Raw genomic sequence first — 19,345 nt, 5'->3', positions numbered from 1 at the left:
TAGTACTTGCGCTATATGATTATTTATACAATTTCATTATAGATTTTAGATAACATATATAATTTAATTAAAGATTTTAGAAATAATTTGACAGATTTCAATATATCGCAAGTACTACCGACCCAGGTCCCACCACGAGGAGGTAGCTGCATCTGGGGACCCACGGGCTAACGAAGACTCTACTCTAAAATCCACGATCCGAGATGCCTTTCCGCTTCGGGAGCTTCGAGCTTCTCAGCAAACTGGAGATGTATAAAACCCCGCTTACAGAATGCTCCACCGTCCACACCGTCGGCTTCAGACATCTCGAGACACGACCGGTCGTGTCTATTTCGATTTAAAAAATCAAAGCGGAGTCCTCGGTAGGACTTAATCTCGCGCTCGCGAACACCCACGCGCGTGCCGGCCGTCACGCGCGTGAGTGTTTTCCCTATCATTCGCGTACGGAAGCAAGGAGACATACCCTTCCTGCATATAATATAGATTATATGCAGAGAGGTTCCTTTAACTTCCGTGTAAAAGTCCCACGACGATAGGTCCAGCGATCACCTAACTTGAAACAGAGAAAGGACAAAGAATGAATAAATATGAGCAAAAATTAAACAGATAACAAAAATTAAATATAAAAGTAAAAGTTAAAAAGACAACAAGAATTAAATATAAAAGCACAAATTAAAACGATAATAAAAATTAAATATAAAAGCAAAAATTATATGCAATATTATATGTAAAAAGACATTTATATTGAAAAACTTCCCTGTAAAAATTTATCTTCACGATGATCGATCTCCCGATGATCTAATCTGAAACAGAAAATGAATAGAAGTAGAGGAGATTATTATTTGCAAAAATTATATGCAAAATTACATGCAAAAGACATTAATATTATATTTAATAATTTAATAATATTATATTCATTTATATTCAATAAATTCCTTGTAAAAATGAAATTTTACGATTATACATTCTTCGATGATCAGTCCATCGATGATCTAACTTGAAACAGAAAAAGAATAAAAGAAGAAAAGTAAAGGAGAAAGAGTTAAAAGCAAAGAAGAGAAGAAAAGAAAAATAGAAAAATTATTCCAAAAGATGCCAAGACGGCAGCCCGCCAAAAGGCCCACACCCGAGGGCCCCTCCCAAGGGTCCCACCCAAAACTAATCATTAATAAAAGTTAATAAAAGCAATTAATATAATGAATAACAGGATATAATGAATATTATTAATGAAAGTATGTAAATAATAAAAGTAAATAAGAATAAATAGGAACGAAAGAGAATATAAGAGCGACAGAAAAGTTTCTGTGCGTTCTCTTAGAAAATTAACTTAGAAGTTTGATGTATTCAATTTATTTATCTGTCAAAATATAACTATCAATTTAAAATGTAATTAATTTAATGTCTAATTGTAATTAGACAGAAAATAGGCTTTGGAAGAACATTGAAATATGCAGCCATCCGCCCGGTAGTATTTGCGTTATGTGATTATATATATAATTTCGTTATAGATTTTAGATAACATATATAATTTTGATATAGATTTCAGTATATCGCAAGTACTACCGACCCAGGTCCCACCACGTGAAGGTTGCTGTATTTGGAGACCCGCGAGTTAATTATAATTTATATTTCGAACAAATAAAACTTCATTTTATAAAAATAAAATTATGAGTTTAATTGAATTTTAAAGAAAAATAAAAATTGAAAAATTGATGACTCGACTTTAATCTAAGACTAGATTTTATTGAAATAAAATTATGATTTTAATTAAAATTTGGAAAAAATACGAGATTATTTGACTTTAATAATAAAAATGCATAATATATGAAAAATTCTATTCGCGTACGCGTGGCAATGTGGGATGGGAGACGAAATAGTATGTCGTCTCAGTTTTTCAGATCTACATTACTACTACATAAGAGCATTTTGAGTGACAACATGGTAAAATCAAAATATGAACTAAGAGCCATTTTCGAAAAGTTCTGTGGAACCTTCGAAAATAGCTCAATAGTTTAAAAGTTGCCCTCTTCAGCCACAATTTGTGGGGGCCTCTTCGGCATATAGCCTCTTCTTTGCTTCGTGCCCTAACCACAACTATAGAACACATTCTATAACTATCGTCAATATCAAAGAACTAAAACTGACCCTTATTCTAAAACGTGGAAGAAAACTAACAAATCTAATGCAAATCTAAAGTAAACCTGAAACGAAAAATCGAGAAAGCATCGGAAGAGAAACGAGAATTAATATATTAATTGCTGAAAATCCTAAGCTAAAAATTGATTAACTTATTCTATGTTGTACGCGTTGCGATTCTACAAGTCTCTTTATCTTTTATCAACGATTCTACTCTACTTTATTCTTTCAAAAGCAATGACTCTATTGAGACTTTTCGTTTATTAATATAATTGATCAATCTTTATTTAAAAATGTAATGAAAAATCATTGGACGCTCCTTCTTACAAACAATTATTCCAATTATTAGAAAATAAATTATACAATTTCGCTTGTAATCGAGAGACAATCCATCACGAATGTCTTCTTGCTTATTCATTATTAAAATTCGCGAATATCGCGATACTTTACTATTTTCGCGAGAGAAAATTATTTAAAAATGCATTTAAATATTCAAAATTTGAAATAATTATAATTAACGCGTTTAAGAAAGAAGACTCTATCCTGATCTAATAAATAAATCAAAAAATAACGAACCATTCACGAGTAAATCTCCGAAGAAATTTACTCGTGGTCACTCATTGCTCTTCTACTAATTAATTACAACCAATCACCCGTGCCGATTCGGACCTTTCGTCCTCGACATGATTAAGTGATTGGAGGGACTCAAAAATTAACTTACTACTTAAGAAGTTCTGCGACGGCTCCAAAACACTGGACCGCGATTTAGGTCGAAATTGAGGATGGACGATTTGTAGTTGGTTGAAAATGAGGTAGGTCGACATCGAAGTTGGTTGAGATCCACTTCAGTGATGCACTGACTCTAATTCGCGGTAGTTATTTATTAACGAACGGTCACTGAATTTATTTCGCGAAACTCTACTATTTTTATAAGTACAGTCTGTGTGACTATTAAAAAATCAAAAAACTACGCGAACAAACACTGACTCTATTGACTGCATTGCACGCAGTCTATGCAAAAATACTTATGGTTTAAATCGCGAAACGCGAACGAACAAACACTGCTTCTACTTCGCGATAAATATTTTTTAGCGATACTAACACTCGATTACAACATTGCAACGCGCGCGACTGCAACGAGGTTCTGAAACATAAAAATAGAAACAAAATAATCGGTATCATTGTTATTATAAAAGATTGTGTAAATGATTCAACAAATATGTGATAGAGAAATATACTTACTTTAAGTCTTTGTTAATATTCGCTCGAATGTCATTCTGTGAAAATTTCTAAGTCCACTCTTGGAGATAGATTGTCAAAGTCCCCCGAAAGTGCAGAATCTAAGTCTAAAACAAAAGAGATAGTATAGAATTATGAAAATATGAGTGATAGAAAATATACTTTCGTCGACTCTTTATTAATACTCGCTCTAATAGCACCCTGCAAAAATTTCTAAGTCCACTCCTCGAAATGATAAGAGGAAGAAGGTAAGAGAAAAGGAACTCTAAAAGATACTGAGACAGTAACCCGCACAATGGCCCACACCCTTAGGCCCCACCCAAGGGTCCCACCCGAGACTTTAGATAAAAAAGAAATTTTGGAGAAACGTTGTAATATACAGCCATTCGCCCGTTAATACTTGAGATATAATTTAAATTTGATTTTCATGTATATTTCAAGTTCTTCTGATCCAGGTCATACTGCGAGGACGTTGCTGCATCTGGGAACCCATGAGTTCATTTAGGTGACTCTACTCTAAAATTCGCGAAATTGGCATGATCAAATAATCGTCTTTCAATAAAACGAAGTCCCCGGTGGGACTTTTAATCACCCACGTAAGTGTTCGAATGACGGTGACTCTACTCTAAAATACGCATTACCGGCGTTATCTAATTTATATTTCAAGCAAATAAAATTTGATTTTATATAAATGAAATTATGAGTTTAATTGAACTTTAAAAAAAATTAAAAGTGAAAAATTTATGACTCGACTTTAATGAAGACTTTATTAAAATAAAATTATGATTTTAATTAAAATTTCAAAAAGAAAAACGCGATTACTCGACTTTAATAATAAAAATGCATAATATATGCAAAATTTTATTCGCGTGCGCGTGTAGAATGGGAGACGGAATATTACATCGTCTCAGCTTCTCAAATCTACATTACTACTATATACTACTATATAAGAGCATTTTGAGTGACAACATGGTAAAATTAAAATATGAATAAAAGCCATTTTCGAAAAGTTCTGTAGAACCTTTGAAAATAACTCAATAGTTTAATAGTTGCCCTCTTGAGCCACAATTTGTGGGGGCCTCTTCGGCATATAGCCTCTTCATTGCTTCGTGCCCTAATCAAAACTATAGAACATATTCGATAACTATCGTCAATGTCAAAGAACTAAAACCGACCTTATTCTAAGATGTAGAAGAAAACTAATATATCTAACGTAACTCTAAACCAAATCTGAAACGAAAAATTGAGAAAGCATTGGAAGAGAAACGAGAATTAATATATTAATTGCTGAAAATCCTAAGCTAAAAATTGATTAACTTATTCTATGTTCTACGCGTTGCGATTGTACAAGTCTCTTTATCTTTTATCAACATTACTTTATTTTTTCAAAAGTAATGACTCCATTGAGACTTTTCTTTTATTAATAAAATTGATTAATCTTTATATAAAAATGTACTGAAAAATCATTGGACGCTCCTTCTTACAAGCATTTATTCCAATTATTAGAAAATAAATTATACAATTTCGCTTGTAATCGAGAGACAATCCATCGCGAATGTCTTCTTGCTTATTCATTATTAAAATTCGCGAATATCGCGATACTTTACTATTTTCGCGAGAGAAAATTATTTAAAAATGCATTTAAATATTCAAAATTTGAAATAATTATAATTAACGCGTTTAAGAAAGAAGACTCTATCCTGATCTAATAAATAAATCAAAAAATAACGAACCATTCACGAGTAAATCTCCGAAGAAATTTACTCGTGGTCACTCATTGCTCTTCTACTAATTAATTACAACCAATCACCCGTGCCGATTCGGACCTTTCGTCCTCGACATGATTAAGTGATTGGAGGGACTCAAAAATTAACTTACTACTTAAGAAGTTCTGCGACGGCTCCAAAACACTGGACCGCGATTTAGGTCGAAATTGAGGGTGGACGATTTGTAGTTGGTTGAAAATGAGGTAGGTCGACATCGAAGTTGGTTGAGATCCACTTCAGTGATGCACTGACTCTAATTCGCGGTAGTTATTTATTAACGAACGGTCACTGAATTTATTTCGCGAAACTCTACTATTTTTTATAAGTACAGTCTGTGCGACTATTAAAAATCAAAAAACCACGCGAACAAACACTGACTCTATTGACTGCATTGCGCGCAGTCCATGTAAAAGCACTTATCGTTTAAATCGCGAAACACGAACGAACAAACACTGCTTTTATTTTTATTTTAGCAATACAAATCCTCGATTTCTTCATTGTTACGCGCGCGACTGCAACGAGGTTCTGAAATATAAAAATAGAAATAAAATAGTCGGTATCACTGTTATAATAAAAGACTGTATAAATCATTCAACAAATATGTGATAGAGAAATATACTTACTTTAAGTCCGTTAATACTCGCACGAATGGCTCCAGCAAAAATTTCTAAGTCCACTCCTGCAGATAGATTGTCAAAGTCCTCGACAGTGCGAAAATTTCTAAGTCCACTCCTTGAGATAGATTTTCAAAGTCCTCCGAGAGTGCGAAAATTTCTAAGTCCACTCCTTGAGATAGATTGTCAAAGTCCTCGACAATGCGAAACTTTCTAAGTCCACTCGCGGAGATAGATTTTCAAAGTCCTCCGAGAGTGCGAAAATTTCTAAGTCCACTCCTGCAGATAGATTGTCAAAGTCCTTGACAGTGCAAAAATTTCTAAGTTCACACGCGGAGATAGATTTTCAAAGTCCCCCGAGATTGCGAAAATTTCTAAGTCCACTCCTTGAGATAGATTGTCAAAGTCCTCGACAGTGCGAAAATTTCTAAGTCCACTCCTTGAGATAGATTGTCAAAGTCCTCGACAGTGCGAAAATTTCTAAGTCCACTCCTTGAGATAGATTGTCAAAGTCCTCGACAGTGCGAAAATTTCTAAGTCCACTCCTTGAGATAGATTGTCAAAGTCCTCGACAGTGCGAAAATTTCTAAGTCCACTCCTTGAGATAGATTGTCAAAGTCCTCGACAGTGCGAAAATTTCTAAGTCCACTCGCGGAGACAGATTTTCAAAGTCCTCCGAGAGTGCGAAAATTTCTAAGTCCACTCCTTGAGATAGATTTTCAAAGTCCTCGACAATGCGAAACTTTCTAAGTCCACTCGCGGAGATAGATTTTCAAAATCCTCCGAGAGTGCGAAAATTTCTAAGTCCACTCCTGCAGATAGATTGTCAAAGTCCTTGACAGTGCAAAAATTTCTAAGTTCACACGCGGAGATAGATTTTCAAAGTCCCCCGAGATTGCGAAAATTTCTAAGTCCACTCCTTGAGATAGATTGTCAAAGTCCTCGACAGTGCGAAAATTTCTAAGTCCACTCCTTGAGATAGATTTTCAAAGTCCTCCGAGAGTGCGAAAATTTCTAAGTCCACTCCTTGAGATAGATTGTCAAAGTCCTCGACAATGCGAAACTTTCTAAGTCCACTCGCGGAGATAGATTGTCAAAGTCCTCGACAGTGCGAAAATTTCTAAGTCCACTCCTTGAGATAGATTGTCAAAGTCCTCGACAGTGCGAAAATTTCTAAGTCCACTCCTTGAGATAGATTGTCAAAGTCCTTGACAGTGCAAAAATTTCTAAGTTCACACGCGGAGATAGATTTTCAAAGTCCCCCGAGATTGCGAAAATTTCTAAGTCCACTCCTTGAGATAGATTGTCAAAGTCCTCGACAGTGCGAAAATTTCTAAGTCCACTCCTTGAGATAGATTGTCAAAGTCCTCGACAGTGCGAAAATTTTTAAGTCCACTCCTTGAGATAGATTGTCAAAGTCCTCGACAATGCGAAAATTTCTAAGTCCACTCCTGAAAATAGATTATCAAAGTTCTTCTAAAGTGCGAAATCGGAGTCTGAAACAAAAGAAATAGTGTAGAATTTCGAAAATATGAGTGATAGAAACATATACTTGCATCGATTATTCGTTAATACTCGTTTGAATGGCATCCTGTGAAAATTTCTAAGTTCCCTTGTCGAGGTCCAAAGCACAACTGAACTAGTAACTGCAAAGGTCGGTTCAAGAGCCCACTTTGTTGTCGTCTCTCGAAACCGAGTATCCCTACTCTGCATTTAAGTCTAAAATCAAAGAAGCTGTTGTATATTTGAATTAAATGTTCGTTAATATTTGCATGGATGCCATCCGCGAAAATTTCTAAGTTCCCTTGTCGAGGTCCAAAGCACAACTGAACTAGTAACTGCAAAGGTCGGTTCAAGACCCCACTTTGTTGTCGTCTCTCGTAACCGAGTATCCCTACTCCGCATTTAAGTCTAAAATCAAAGATGCTGTTGTATATTTGAAGTAACTGTTCGTTAATACTTGAATGGATGCCATCCGCGAAAATTTCTAAGTTCCCTTGTCGAGGTCCAAAGCACAACTGAACTAGTAACTGCAAAGGTCGGTTCAAGACCCCACTTTGTTGTCGTCTCTCGTAACCGAGTATCCCTACTCCGCATTTAAGTCTAAAATCAAAGAAGCTGTTGTATATTTGAATTAACTGCTCGTTAATACTTGCATGGATGCCATCCGCAAAAATTTCTAAGTTCCCTTGTCGAGGTCCAAAGCACAACTGAACTAGTAACTGCAAAGGTCGGTTCAAGACCCCACTTTGTTGTCGTCTCTCGTAACCGAGTATCCCTACTCCGCATTTAAGTCTAAAATCAAAGATGCTGTTGTATATTTGAAGTAACTGTTCGTTAATACTTGAATGGATGCCATCCGCGAAAATTTCTAAGTTCCCTTGTCGAGGTCCAAAGCACAACTGAACTAGTAACTGCAAAGGTCGGTTCAAGACCCCACTTTGTTGTCGTCTCTCGTAACCGAGTATCCCTACTCCGCATTTAAGTCTAAAATCAAAGAAGCTGTTGTATATTTGAAGTAACTGTTCGTTAATACTTGAATGGATGCCATCCGCGAAAATTTCTAAGTTCCCTTGTCGTGGTCCAAAGCACAACTGAACTAGTAACTGCAAAGGTCGGTTCAAGACCCCACTTTGTTGTCGTCTCTCGTAACCGAGTATCCCTACTCCGCATTTAAGTCTAAAATCAAAGATGCTGTTGTATATTTGAAGTAACTGTTCGTTAATACTTGAATGGATGCCATCCGCGAAAATTTCTAAGTTCCCTTGTCGAGGTCCAAAGCACAACTGAACTAGTAACTGCAAAGGTCGGTTCAAGACCCCACTTTGTTGTCGTCTCTCGTAACCGAGTATCCCTACTCCGCATTTAAGTCTAAAATCAAAGAAGCTGTTGTATATTTGAATTAAATGTTCGTTAATACTTGCATGGATGCCATCCGCGAAAATTTCTAAGTTCCCTTGTCGAGGTCCAAAGCACAACTGAACTAGTAACTGCAAAGGTCGGTTCAAGACCCCACTTTGTTGTCGTCTCTCGTAACCGAGTATCCCTACTCCGCATTTAAGTCTAAAATCAAAGAAGCTGTTGTATATTTGAAGTAACTGTTCGTTAATACTTGAATGGATGCCATCCACGAAAATTTCTAAGTTCCCTTGTCGAGGTCCAAAGCACAACTGAACTAGTAACTGCAAAGGTCGGTTCAAGAGCCCACTTTGTTGTCGTCTCTCGAAACCGAGTATCCCTACTCTGCATTTAAGTCTAAAATCAAAGAAGCTGTTGTATATTTGAATTAAATGTTCGTTAATACTTGCATGGATGCCATCCGCGAAAATTTCTAAGTTCCCTTGTCGAGATCCAAAGCACAACTGAACTAGTAACTGCAAAGGTCGGTTCAAGACCCCACTTTGTTGTCGTCTCTCGTAACCGAGTATCCCTACTCCGCATTTAAGTCTAAAATCAAAGAAGCTGTTGTATATTTGAATTAAATGTTCGTTAATACTTGAATGGATGCCATCCGCGAAAATTTCTAAGTTCCCTTGTCGAGGTCCAAAGCACAACTGAACTAGTAACTGCAAAGGTCGGTTCAAGACCCCACTTTGTTGTCGTCTCTCGTAACCGAGTATCCCTACTCCGCATTTAAGTCTAAAATCAAAGAAGCTGTTGTATATTTGAATTAAATGTTCGTTAATACTTGCATGGATGCCATCCGCGAAAATTTCTAAGTTCCCTTGTCGAGGTCCAAAGCACAACTGAACTAGTAACTGCAAAGGTCGGTTCAAGACCCCACTTTGTTGTCGTCTCTCGTAACCGAGTATCCCTACTCCGCATTTAAGTCTAAAATCAAAGAAGCTGTTGTATATTTGAAGTAACTGTTCGTTAATACTTGAATGGATGCCATCCACGAAAATTTCTAAGTTCCCTTGTCGAGGTCCAAAGCACAACTGAACTAGTAACTGCAAAGGTCGGTTCAAGAGCCCACTTTGTTGTCGTCTCTCGAAACCGAGTATCCCTACTCTGCATTTAAGTCTAAAATCAAAGAAGCTGTTGTATATTTGAATTAAATGTTCGTTAATACTTGCATGGATGCCATCCGCGAAAATTTCTAAGTTCCCTTGTCGAGGTCCAAAGCACAACTGAACTAGTAACTGCAAAGGTCGGTTCAAGACCCCACTTTGTTGTCGTCTCTCGTAACCGAGTATCCCTACTCCGCATTTAAGTCTAAAATCAAAGAAGCTGTTGTATATTTGAATTAACTGCTCGTTAATACTTGCATGGATGCCATCCGCAAAAATTTCTAAGTTCCCTTGTCGAGGTCCAAAGCACAACTGAACTAGTAACTGCAAAGGTCGGTTCAAGACCCCACTTTGTTGTCGTCTCTCGTAACCGAGTATCCCTACTCCGCATTTAAGTCTAAAATCAAAGAAGCTGTTGTATATTTGAAGTAACTGTTCGTTAATACTTGAATGGATGCCATCCGCGAAAATTTCTAAGTTCCCTTGTCGAGGTCCAAAGCACAACTGAACTAGTAACTGCAAAGGTCGGTTCAAGACCCCACTTTGTTGTCGTCTCTCGTAACCGAGTATCCCTACTCCGCATTTAAGTTTAAAATCAAAGAAGCTGTTGTATATTTGAAGTAACTGTTCGTTAATACTTGAATGGATGCCATCCGCGAAAATTTCTAAGTTCCCTTGTCGAGGTCCAAAGCACAACTGAACTAGTAACTGCAAAGGTCGGTTCAAGACCCCACTTTGTTGTCGTCTCTCGTAACCGAGTATCCCTACTCCGCATTTAAGTTTAAAATCAAAGAAGCTGTTGTATATTTGAAGTAACTGTTCGTTAATACTTGAATGGATGCCATCCGCGAAAATTTCTAAGTTCCCTTGTCGTGGTCCAAAGCACAACTGAACTAGTAACTGCAAAGTTCGGTTCAAGACCCCACTTTGTTGTCGTCTCTCGTAACCGAGTATCCCTACTCCGCATTTAAGTCTAAAATCAAAGATGCTGTTGTATATTTGAAGTAACTGTTCGTTAATACTTGAATGGATGCCATCCGCGAAAATTTCTAAGTTCCCTTGTCGAGGTCCAAAGCACAACTGAACTAGTAACTGCAAAGGACGGTTCAAGACCCCACTTTGTTGTCGTCTCTCGTAACCGAGTATCCCTACTCCGCATTTAAGTCTAAAATCAAAGATGCTGTTGTATATTTGAAGTAACTGTTCGTTAATACTTGAATGGATGCCATCCGCGAAAATTTCTAAGTTCCCTTGTCGAGGTCCAAAGCACAACTGAACTAGTAACTGCAAAGGTCGGTTCAAGAGCCCACTTTGTTGTCGTCTCTCGAAACCGAGTATCCCTACTCTGCATTTAAGTCTAAAATCAAAGAAGCTGTTGTATATTTGAATTAAATGTTCGTTAATACTTGCATGGATGCCATCCGCGAAAATTTCTAAGTTCCCTTGTCGAGGTCCAAAGCACAACTGAACTAGTAACTGCAAAGGTCGGTTCAAGACCCCACTTTGTTGTCGTCTCTCGTAACCGAGTATCCCTACTCCGCATTTAAGTCTAAAATCAAAGAAGCTGTTGTATATTTGAATTAAATGTTCGTTAATACTTGAATGGATGCCATCCGCGAAAATTTCTAAGTTCCCTTGTCGAGGTCCAAAGCACAACTGAACTAGTAACTGCAAAGGTCGGTTCAAGACCCCACTTTGTTGTCGTCTCTCGTAACCGAGTATCCCTACTCCGCATTTAAGTCTAAAATCAAAGAAGCTGTTGTATATTTGAATTAAATGTTCGTTAATACTTGCATGGATGCCATCCGCGAAAATTTCTAAGTTCCCTTGTCGAGGTCCAAAGCACAACTGAACTAGTAACTGCAAAGGTCGGTTCAAGACCCCACTTTGTTGTCGTCTCTCGTAACCGAGTATCCCTACTCCGCATTTAAGTCTAAAATCAAAGAAGCTGTTGTATATTTGAAGTAACTGTTCGTTAATACTTGAATGGATGCCATCCACGAAAATTTCTAAGTTCCCTTGTCGAGGTCCAAAGCACAACTGAACTAGTAACTGCAAAGGTCGGTTCAAGAGCCCACTTTGTTGTCGTCTCTCGAAACCGAGTATCCCTACTCTGCATTTAAGTCTAAAATCAAAGAAGCTGTTGTATATTTGAATTAAATGTTCGTTAATACTTGCATGGATGCCATCCGCGAAAATTTCTAAGTTCCCTTGTCGAGGTCCAAAGCACAACTGAACTAGTAACTGCAAAGGTCGGTTCAAGACCCCACTTTGTTGTCGTCTCTCGTAACCGAGTATCCCTACTCCGCATTTAAGTCTAAAATCAAAGAAGCTGTTGTATATTTGAATTAACTGCTCGTTAATACTTGCATGGATGCCATCCGCAAAAATTTCTAAGTTCCCTTGTCGAGGTCCAAAGCACAACTGAACTAGTAACTGCAAAGGTCGGTTCAAGACCCCACTTTGTTGTCGTCTCTCGTAACCGAGTATCCCTACTCCGCATTTAAGTCTAAAATCAAAGAAGCTGTTGTATATTTGAAGTAACTGTTCGTTAATACTTGAATGGATGCCATCCGCGAAAATTTCTAAGTTCCCTTGTCGAGGTCCAAAGCACAACTGAACTAGTAACTGCAAAGGTCGGTTCAAGACCCCACTTTGTTGTCGTCTCTCGTAACCGAGTATCCCTACTCCGCATTTAAGTTTAAAATCAAAGAAGCTGTTGTATATTTGAAGTAACTGTTCGTTAATACTTGAATGGATGCCATCCGCGAAAATTTCTAAGTTCCCTTGTCGAGGTCCAAAGCACAACTGAACTAGTAACTGCAAAGGTCGGTTCAAGACCCCACTTTGTTGTCGTCTCTCGTAACCGAGTATCCCTACTCCGCATTTAAGTTTAAAATCAAAGAAGCTGTTGTATATTTGAAGTAACTGTTCGTTAATACTTGAATGGATGCCATCCGCGAAAATTTCTAAGTTCCCTTGTCGTGGTCCAAAGCACAACTGAACTAGTAACTGCAAAGTTCGGTTCAAGACCCCACTTTGTTGTCGTCTCTCGTAACCGAGTATCCCTACTCCGCATTTAAGTCTAAAATCAAAGATGCTGTTGTATATTTGAAGTAACTGTTCGTTAATACTTGAATGGATGCCATCCGCGAAAATTTCTAAGTTCCCTTGTCGAGGTCCAAAGCACAACTGAACTAGTAACTGCAAAGGACGGTTCAAGACCCCACTTTGTTGTCGTCTCTCGTAACCGAGTATCCCTACTCCGCATTTAAGTCTAAAATCAAAGATGCTGTTGTATATTTGAAGTAACTGTTCGTTAATACTTGAATGGATGCCATCCGCGAAAATTTCTAAGTTCCCTTGTCGAGGTCCAAAGCACAACTGAACTAGTAACTGCAAAGGTCGGTTCAAGACCCCACTTTGTTGTCGTCTCTCGTAACCGAGTATCCCTACTCCGCATTTAAGTTTAAAATCAAAGAAGCTGTTGTATATTTGAAGTAACTGTTCGTTAATACTTGAATGGATGCCATCCGCGAAAATTTCTAAGTTCCCTTGTCGAGGTCCAAAGCACAACTGAACTAGTAACTGCAAAGGTCGGTTCAAGACCCCACTTTGTTGTCGTCTCTCGTAACCGAGTATCCCTACTCCGCATTTAAGTCTAAAATCAAAGAAGCTGTTGTATATTTGAAGTAACTGTTCGTTAATACTTGAATGGATGCCATCCACGAAAATTTCTAAGTTCCCTTGTCGAGGTCCAAAGCACAACTGAACTAGTAACTGCAAAGGTCGGTTCAAGAGCCCACTTTGTTGTCGTCTCTCGAAACCGAGTATCCCTACTCTGCATTTAAGTCTAAAATCAAAGAAGCTGTTGTATATTTGAATTAAATGTTCGTTAAAACTTGCATGGATGCCATCCGCGAAAATTTCTAAGTTCCCTTGTCGAGGTCCAAAGCACAACTGAACTAGTAACTGCAAAGGTCGGTTCAAGACCCCACTTTGTTGTCGTCTCTCGTAACCGAGTATCCCTACTCCGCATTTAAGTCTAAAATCAAAGAAGCTGTTGTATATTTGAATTAACTGCTCGTTAATACTTGCATGGATGCCATCCGCAAAAATTTCTAAGTTCCCTTGTCGAGGTCCAAAGCACAACTGAACTAGTAACTGCAAAGGTCGGTTCAAGACCCCACTTTGTTGTCGTCTCTCGTAACGGAGTATCCCTACTCCGCATTTAAGTTTAAAATCAAAGAAGCTGTTGTATATTTGAAGTAACTGTTCGTTAATACTTGAATGGATGCCATCCGCGAAAATTTCTAAGTTCCCTTGTCGTGGTCCAAAGCATAACTGAACTAGTAACTGCAAAGGTCGGTTCAAGACCCCACTTTGTTGTCGTCTCTCGTAACCGAGTATCCCTACTCCGCATTTAAGTCTAAAATCAAAGATGCTGTTGTATATTTGAAGTAACTGTTCGTTAATACTTGAATGGATGCCATCCGCGAAAATTTCTAAGTTCCCTTGTCGAGGTCCAAAGCACAACTGAACTAGTAACTGCAAAGGACGGTTCAAGACCCCACTTTGTTGTCGTCTCTCGTAACCGAGTATCCCTACTCCGCATTTAAGTCTAAATTCAAAGATGCTGTTGTATATTTGAAGTAACTGTTCGTTAATACTTGAATGGATGCCATCCGCGAAAATTTCTAAGTTCCCTTGTCGAGCTCCAAAGAACAACTGAACTAGTAACTGCAAAGGTCGGTTCAAGAGCCCACTTTGTTGTCGTCTCTCGAAACCGAGTATCCCTACTCTGCATTTAAGTCTAAAATCAAAGAAGCTGTTGTATATTTGAATTAAATGTTCGTTAATATTTGCATGGATGCCATCCGCGAAAATTTCTAAGTTCCCTTGTCGAGGTCCAAAGCACAACTGAACTAGTAACTGCAAAGGTCGGTTCAAGACCCCACTTTGTTGTCGTCTCTCGTAACCGAGTATCCCTACTCCGCATTTAAGTCTAAAATCAAAGAAGCTGTTGTATATTTGAATTAACTGCTCGTTAATACTTGCATGGATGCCATCCGCAAAAATTTCTAAGTTCCCTTGTCGAGGTCCAAAGCACAACTGAACTAGTAACTGCAAAGGTCGGTTCAAGACCCCACTTTGTTGTCGTCTCTCGTAACCGAGTATCCCTACTCCGCATTTAAGTCTAAAATCAAAGAAGCTGTTGTATATTTGAATTAAATGTTCGTTAATACTTGAATGGATGCCATCCGCGAAAATTTCTAAGTTCCCTTGTCGAGGTCCAAAGCACAACTGAACTTGTAATTGCAAAGGTCGGTTCAAGACCCCACTTTGTTGTCGTCTCTCGAAACCGAGTTTCCCTACTCTGCATTTAAGTCTAAAATCAAAGAAGCTGTTGTATATTTGAATTAACTGTTCGTTAATACTTGCATGGATGCCATCCGCGAATATTTCTAAGTTCCCTTGTCGAGGTCCAAAGCACAACTGAACTAGTAACTGCAAAGGTCGGTTCAAAACCCCACTTTGTTGTCGTCACGGATGGGAATGTATCTCCATTTCACCATTTAATTCTAAAATAAAAGAAATTATATACAATATTCAATGAATGAGTGATATAATAATATACTTACATTAACTCTTTGTTATTACTATTGTTTAAATATTAGTTTTTTTTTGTATTCCGCGTACATTAAAAACTGTTTAAATAATTATAAAATTATCGAAAGTATTAATTTCTACGATTTCGTGTTCGGAAAGAGAAAGCTGTGATACTCACTCGTCGGAGTACAAAGGGAAACTAACTCGACAAAAGTCAAAGCTAATAAAAATCGCCTATGTTTATATTACACGAGTCCAAAGGTTCCGAAGTTAGTACTTTTGAGTATTGAAATTTGAAATTAAAATTATTGTAAGTTTCTCTCGCGTTACGATCTTTATATGTTTTACGATATATGATTACGATTTATATGTTTTACGATTAAAGGATTGACGAATGCAGAGAGAAAGTTTTATGTTTTAAGAGTCATGTAATATTTAAATGAATGTAATATTTCAATAGTAGTTAATTATAGTTCATATATTAGAAGATTCTTCTAATTTGAGAAGTATCTTCTAATTTGTTTTAATGTTAATAAAGTAATCTGATTTATTAATTATTCTTATCCTAGTTCGCGATTTATATTTATTGAAAAATTAAATTGAATTCATTTTATTTTGATCGTGTCTTACGATCTTTGGAATGCTGCTAAGAAATTTAAACTAATGCTTAAATATTTTTATTTATTGCACTTCACAGGTATTATAAGTTGTTTTATTAAAGTATGATTCATTGAAGCTTTCCCATTTGAAGAGAGGGTGTTGCTATATTTACTTATACGAATGTAAAGGAAAACTTTTTTGGTAACTATCAAAATTAATCGTGTGTTCATTTTTCTTGATATCAAATATTGAATGGCCTCATGTTTGAAATATAAGTGATTTCAAATATTAAATTAAAATTATTTTATTTTTAACGCATGTTACAAGTTAAATAACGAAATAAATAATATTATAAAGTATTTTATTCGTACAAGAGGAGCCGCAACAAAAAATAAATAGCGTTGAAATTTTTGCTCATAGATGATGCAATGTACTAATGTTTTAATTTTTTTTTGTTCGAAGTTCGATATATGTAAACACATAGTACAGATCAGGAGAATGTGTAGTTTGGAAGAGTACTGCTAAAAAAAAATGTATACGTTCAAGTATATACGTTCGATTGGTTCGTGCAAAATAAATCGGGGTTATTGAATATATACAAATCAAAACAATGTTCGACCTTGTCTACAGAACGGAACAGGTACAGACAAGTTTCAGTACGTTCGTATATCTCGTCTTGTTAACATCGTAGCTCTTCGAAAAATTTGTTTCACGGTTTAATAATTAATTCGATAAACTTTTAGAAAATGTTTTACATTAGAAGAAAGGATTTTAAAAGCAGCGATATTCACACGAGTTCTGTATAATCGATATTACTTTCGTTGTAAAATGTATAGTTATTGTAAACAACATAGGTATTATCGAGCGTAAGTACTAATGGCTGCACACGCGATTTTATTATAAATTCATATTATTACGATCAAAGCATATTAATATAATATTATTCCAAATTATTTCGTTTCGTTGTTTTTGTTAGTGACCGATTCAATCTTTTTTACCAACCGAAACGTCGATAATTCGTGGACAGGGACAAAGATTATCGTCTGCAGTAAAATCAGTTAAATTTGATTTTCCTCTTACCTCTTAGATAAAAGAGAAATAGGTTCCTATCGTTTTAAATAGGTAGCTCTGTTGCTTAAATACCACGAAAATGTATTTAAAAAAATTTTTTTAAATACGTGTAAAAGCAGATAAAATTTCAATTTAGAATATGAATATAGAACGGTGAACGGATAGTTATCAAGATTAGGATAAAGACAAGGTATTTATTTATTTAGAATCTTTGCTGGTTAAAATCATTGTATAGTTTTGTTATTTGTGTTTACATTATAAGATGATTAGGTCATACGATAATAATGATAATAATTGTACGTCGAATTACGAGTTAATAGATCAAGTGAGAAAAGAAAGTGTGTTTCTATAATTGTGAGAAATGATTTAGATTTAACGTAGAAAAGGAGACGTGGGGGTGGCGCTAGAGCGTTGTCATGCGTCTGTGCAACCCTCTCATCGGAAGCTCGTCCTCGGATTGGCCGGGTCGAGCCGAGACGTCCCGAAATTCAAGTGAGGAAGCGCCAGTTAGTGTAGCGACCGTGGAGCGCTTGGAAGCGCGCTATGTCTAACCGCGTAGACCGTAGGATTCCTCGGTTCTCCTTTTTTTTCCCTTCCTTTTCCTCCCCCTAACAGCTCTTCGTTAATCTTTCTTTCTTTATTTCGTCTTGCACGATTGCGAGTGTGTTACAACGTCGATAAAGGAAACACATCACTAACATACGTCTATATCGTCGGCGTTTCCTTTTCTTTTGATTATACTTTTTCTTCTTTTATTTCTTTTGAAGTTTACGTTTTCAGAGGTCGTAGGAACTAGTTAGCAAAGTAAGGCGTTCCATCAAATATAAAAAGTAACGAACGGCTTTCGATGAATTGTCCAATACAAAATGTCGCGACGTGACGCCGAAAGCGAATTATTTTGTGACGGTGAATCGGTAGTGGTGACCAAGAAACAAAGCGATCAACATCGTTCTTATAGTCATCGTTGAGGAACTTCGTTCGGTACGATGGCTGATAGCTGACGGATGGATTTCTCACGCTTTACGTTCTTGAAGCGTCCACAGGGCTGAGGATCGAAGAACAGTGGAAGGTAATTATTTTGACTCTTTCGACGATCTATTTTACCTCTTATAATTAGATCTTATAGATTGTAGTATTTTTAGTTTTACTGTGTTTTTACTATTACATTTAACTCGTCGTATCGCTCTTTTTTCTTTTTCCGTTGATTATTTTCTAGCAATGTCGTGAAACGTGTAATCATTTTTCTCTATTTTCCTTCTCTCTCTTTTTTTTTTTTGTAAAAACCGAGAATTTTTTTTCTCTTTCTTTCTCTCTTTCTTTTTTTTTTATTTTTCTCAAAGAGAAATTCATCGATAAATTGTCACGGAAATTACGAGAACGACAATTAGTTGAAAGCGATATCGCAGATCGAACAATATTCTAGCGTACGTTCTGTTGTCGCTGTTTTTCTATTTTATGTATTACGAGTGCGATGCTACTAGATACAAGAACTGTAGAAAATACGTTAGAAATATAGTAAAGAGGAAATAAATTGGAAGAAGACCGCGAGGAAATTCTCTTGGTATCTGATACTCGACTAAACTTGCAGTTAAGGGTATCTCACGCGATGTAATATAAGTCAGACTAATGATAGTCAAAGTAAACACGTTTTAGCTATTCACAGTTGTGCTTCAAAGATTAAAATAACGATCTCGAATTATCGTTAGATCCTTTTCGATATCATATTATTTCGATTAAATTTCTTGTTCACCCTTTAAGGTGATAATTCGAGACCTTTTCAATCGTGAAATCGATTACGGAACTCGAACCTTTCGTATATATAATTTTTGGGTAGACGAAGATAAGATGACATATATATATATATATATATATATATATAAAATTAAAAACTAGATGTTTCTTTCGAATCGATCGTACGATATGTAGGAGGTCGTAGCCCAGGTAAACGTTGATCGCACGTTTGATATCAAGTTCCTGTGTTCTAGTATAGCGCGTTGGTTCGATCGACAAAATGTCACATCGATAAGATTGTTCTTTATCATTTTTTAATTTTTTTTATCTTGCCCGTCCGATTTATAGTTTAATAGAAGGACTTCTAAACGATAATATGTCACAGCTGGAAGAGAAATTGTGTCGATTATTTTGCGTTTTTACGAATTTTATTTTAGGAAAGGAAAGATCGACTTGCGCGGACATTTCGATTAAGGTCGTTTCATATATTTCAGTCTCCATTCCGTTTTCGTGATTTACATTTAAAAAATTGTGTATAACGAATCGGTGATTGAACTGACAATGAGAC

General features: G+C 36.7%; 1 protein-coding gene and 1 long non-coding RNA gene across 47 annotated transcripts in view; both read left to right on the top strand.

The window, feature by feature from the left end:
- The first annotated feature begins 6,554 nt into the window (after positions 1–6,554).
- On the top strand, positions 6,555–15,081 carry LOC127064330 (uncharacterized). Of its 16 annotated transcripts, XR_007781637.1 has the most exons (7): positions 6,555–7,409; positions 8,370–8,945; positions 9,138–10,640; positions 11,217–12,752; positions 13,137–13,553; positions 14,130–14,288; positions 14,673–15,081. It is a non-coding gene; the product is annotated as an uncharacterized LOC127064330 (long non-coding RNA). The 16 variants fall into 16 exon arrangements; XR_007781639.1 differs by lacking the exon at positions 8,370–8,945; XR_007781644.1 differs by lacking the exons at positions 6,555–7,409; positions 8,370–8,945 and adding an exon at positions 7,416–8,369 and having other exon boundaries at positions 10,290–10,640.
- Positions 15,082–17,463: 2,382 nt separating this feature from the next.
- LOC127064301 (voltage-dependent calcium channel type A subunit alpha-1) overlaps positions 17,464–19,345 on the top strand; it is a 116,477-nt gene continuing 114,595 nt past the window's right edge. For 5 of the 31 annotated variants that reach the window (XM_050995167.1, XM_050995163.1, XM_050995173.1 and 2 more), the window contains exon 1: positions 17,467–18,115. The gene's annotated coding sequence lies outside the window, so the exon portion shown is untranslated. Of the gene's footprint in view, positions 18,116–19,345 lie in introns of all 31 variants that reach the window. The other 26 variants (XM_050995177.1, XM_050995174.1, XM_050995160.1 and 23 more) reach the window with 11 other exon arrangements.

Source organism: Vespula vulgaris, chromosome 5 (genome assembly GCF_905475345.1).
Source record: "Vespula vulgaris chromosome 5, iyVesVulg1.1, whole genome shotgun sequence".
Classification (NCBI taxonomy): domain Eukaryota; kingdom Metazoa; phylum Arthropoda; class Insecta; order Hymenoptera; family Vespidae; genus Vespula; species Vespula vulgaris.
This window is presented reverse-complemented; position numbering and strand designations above follow the sequence as displayed.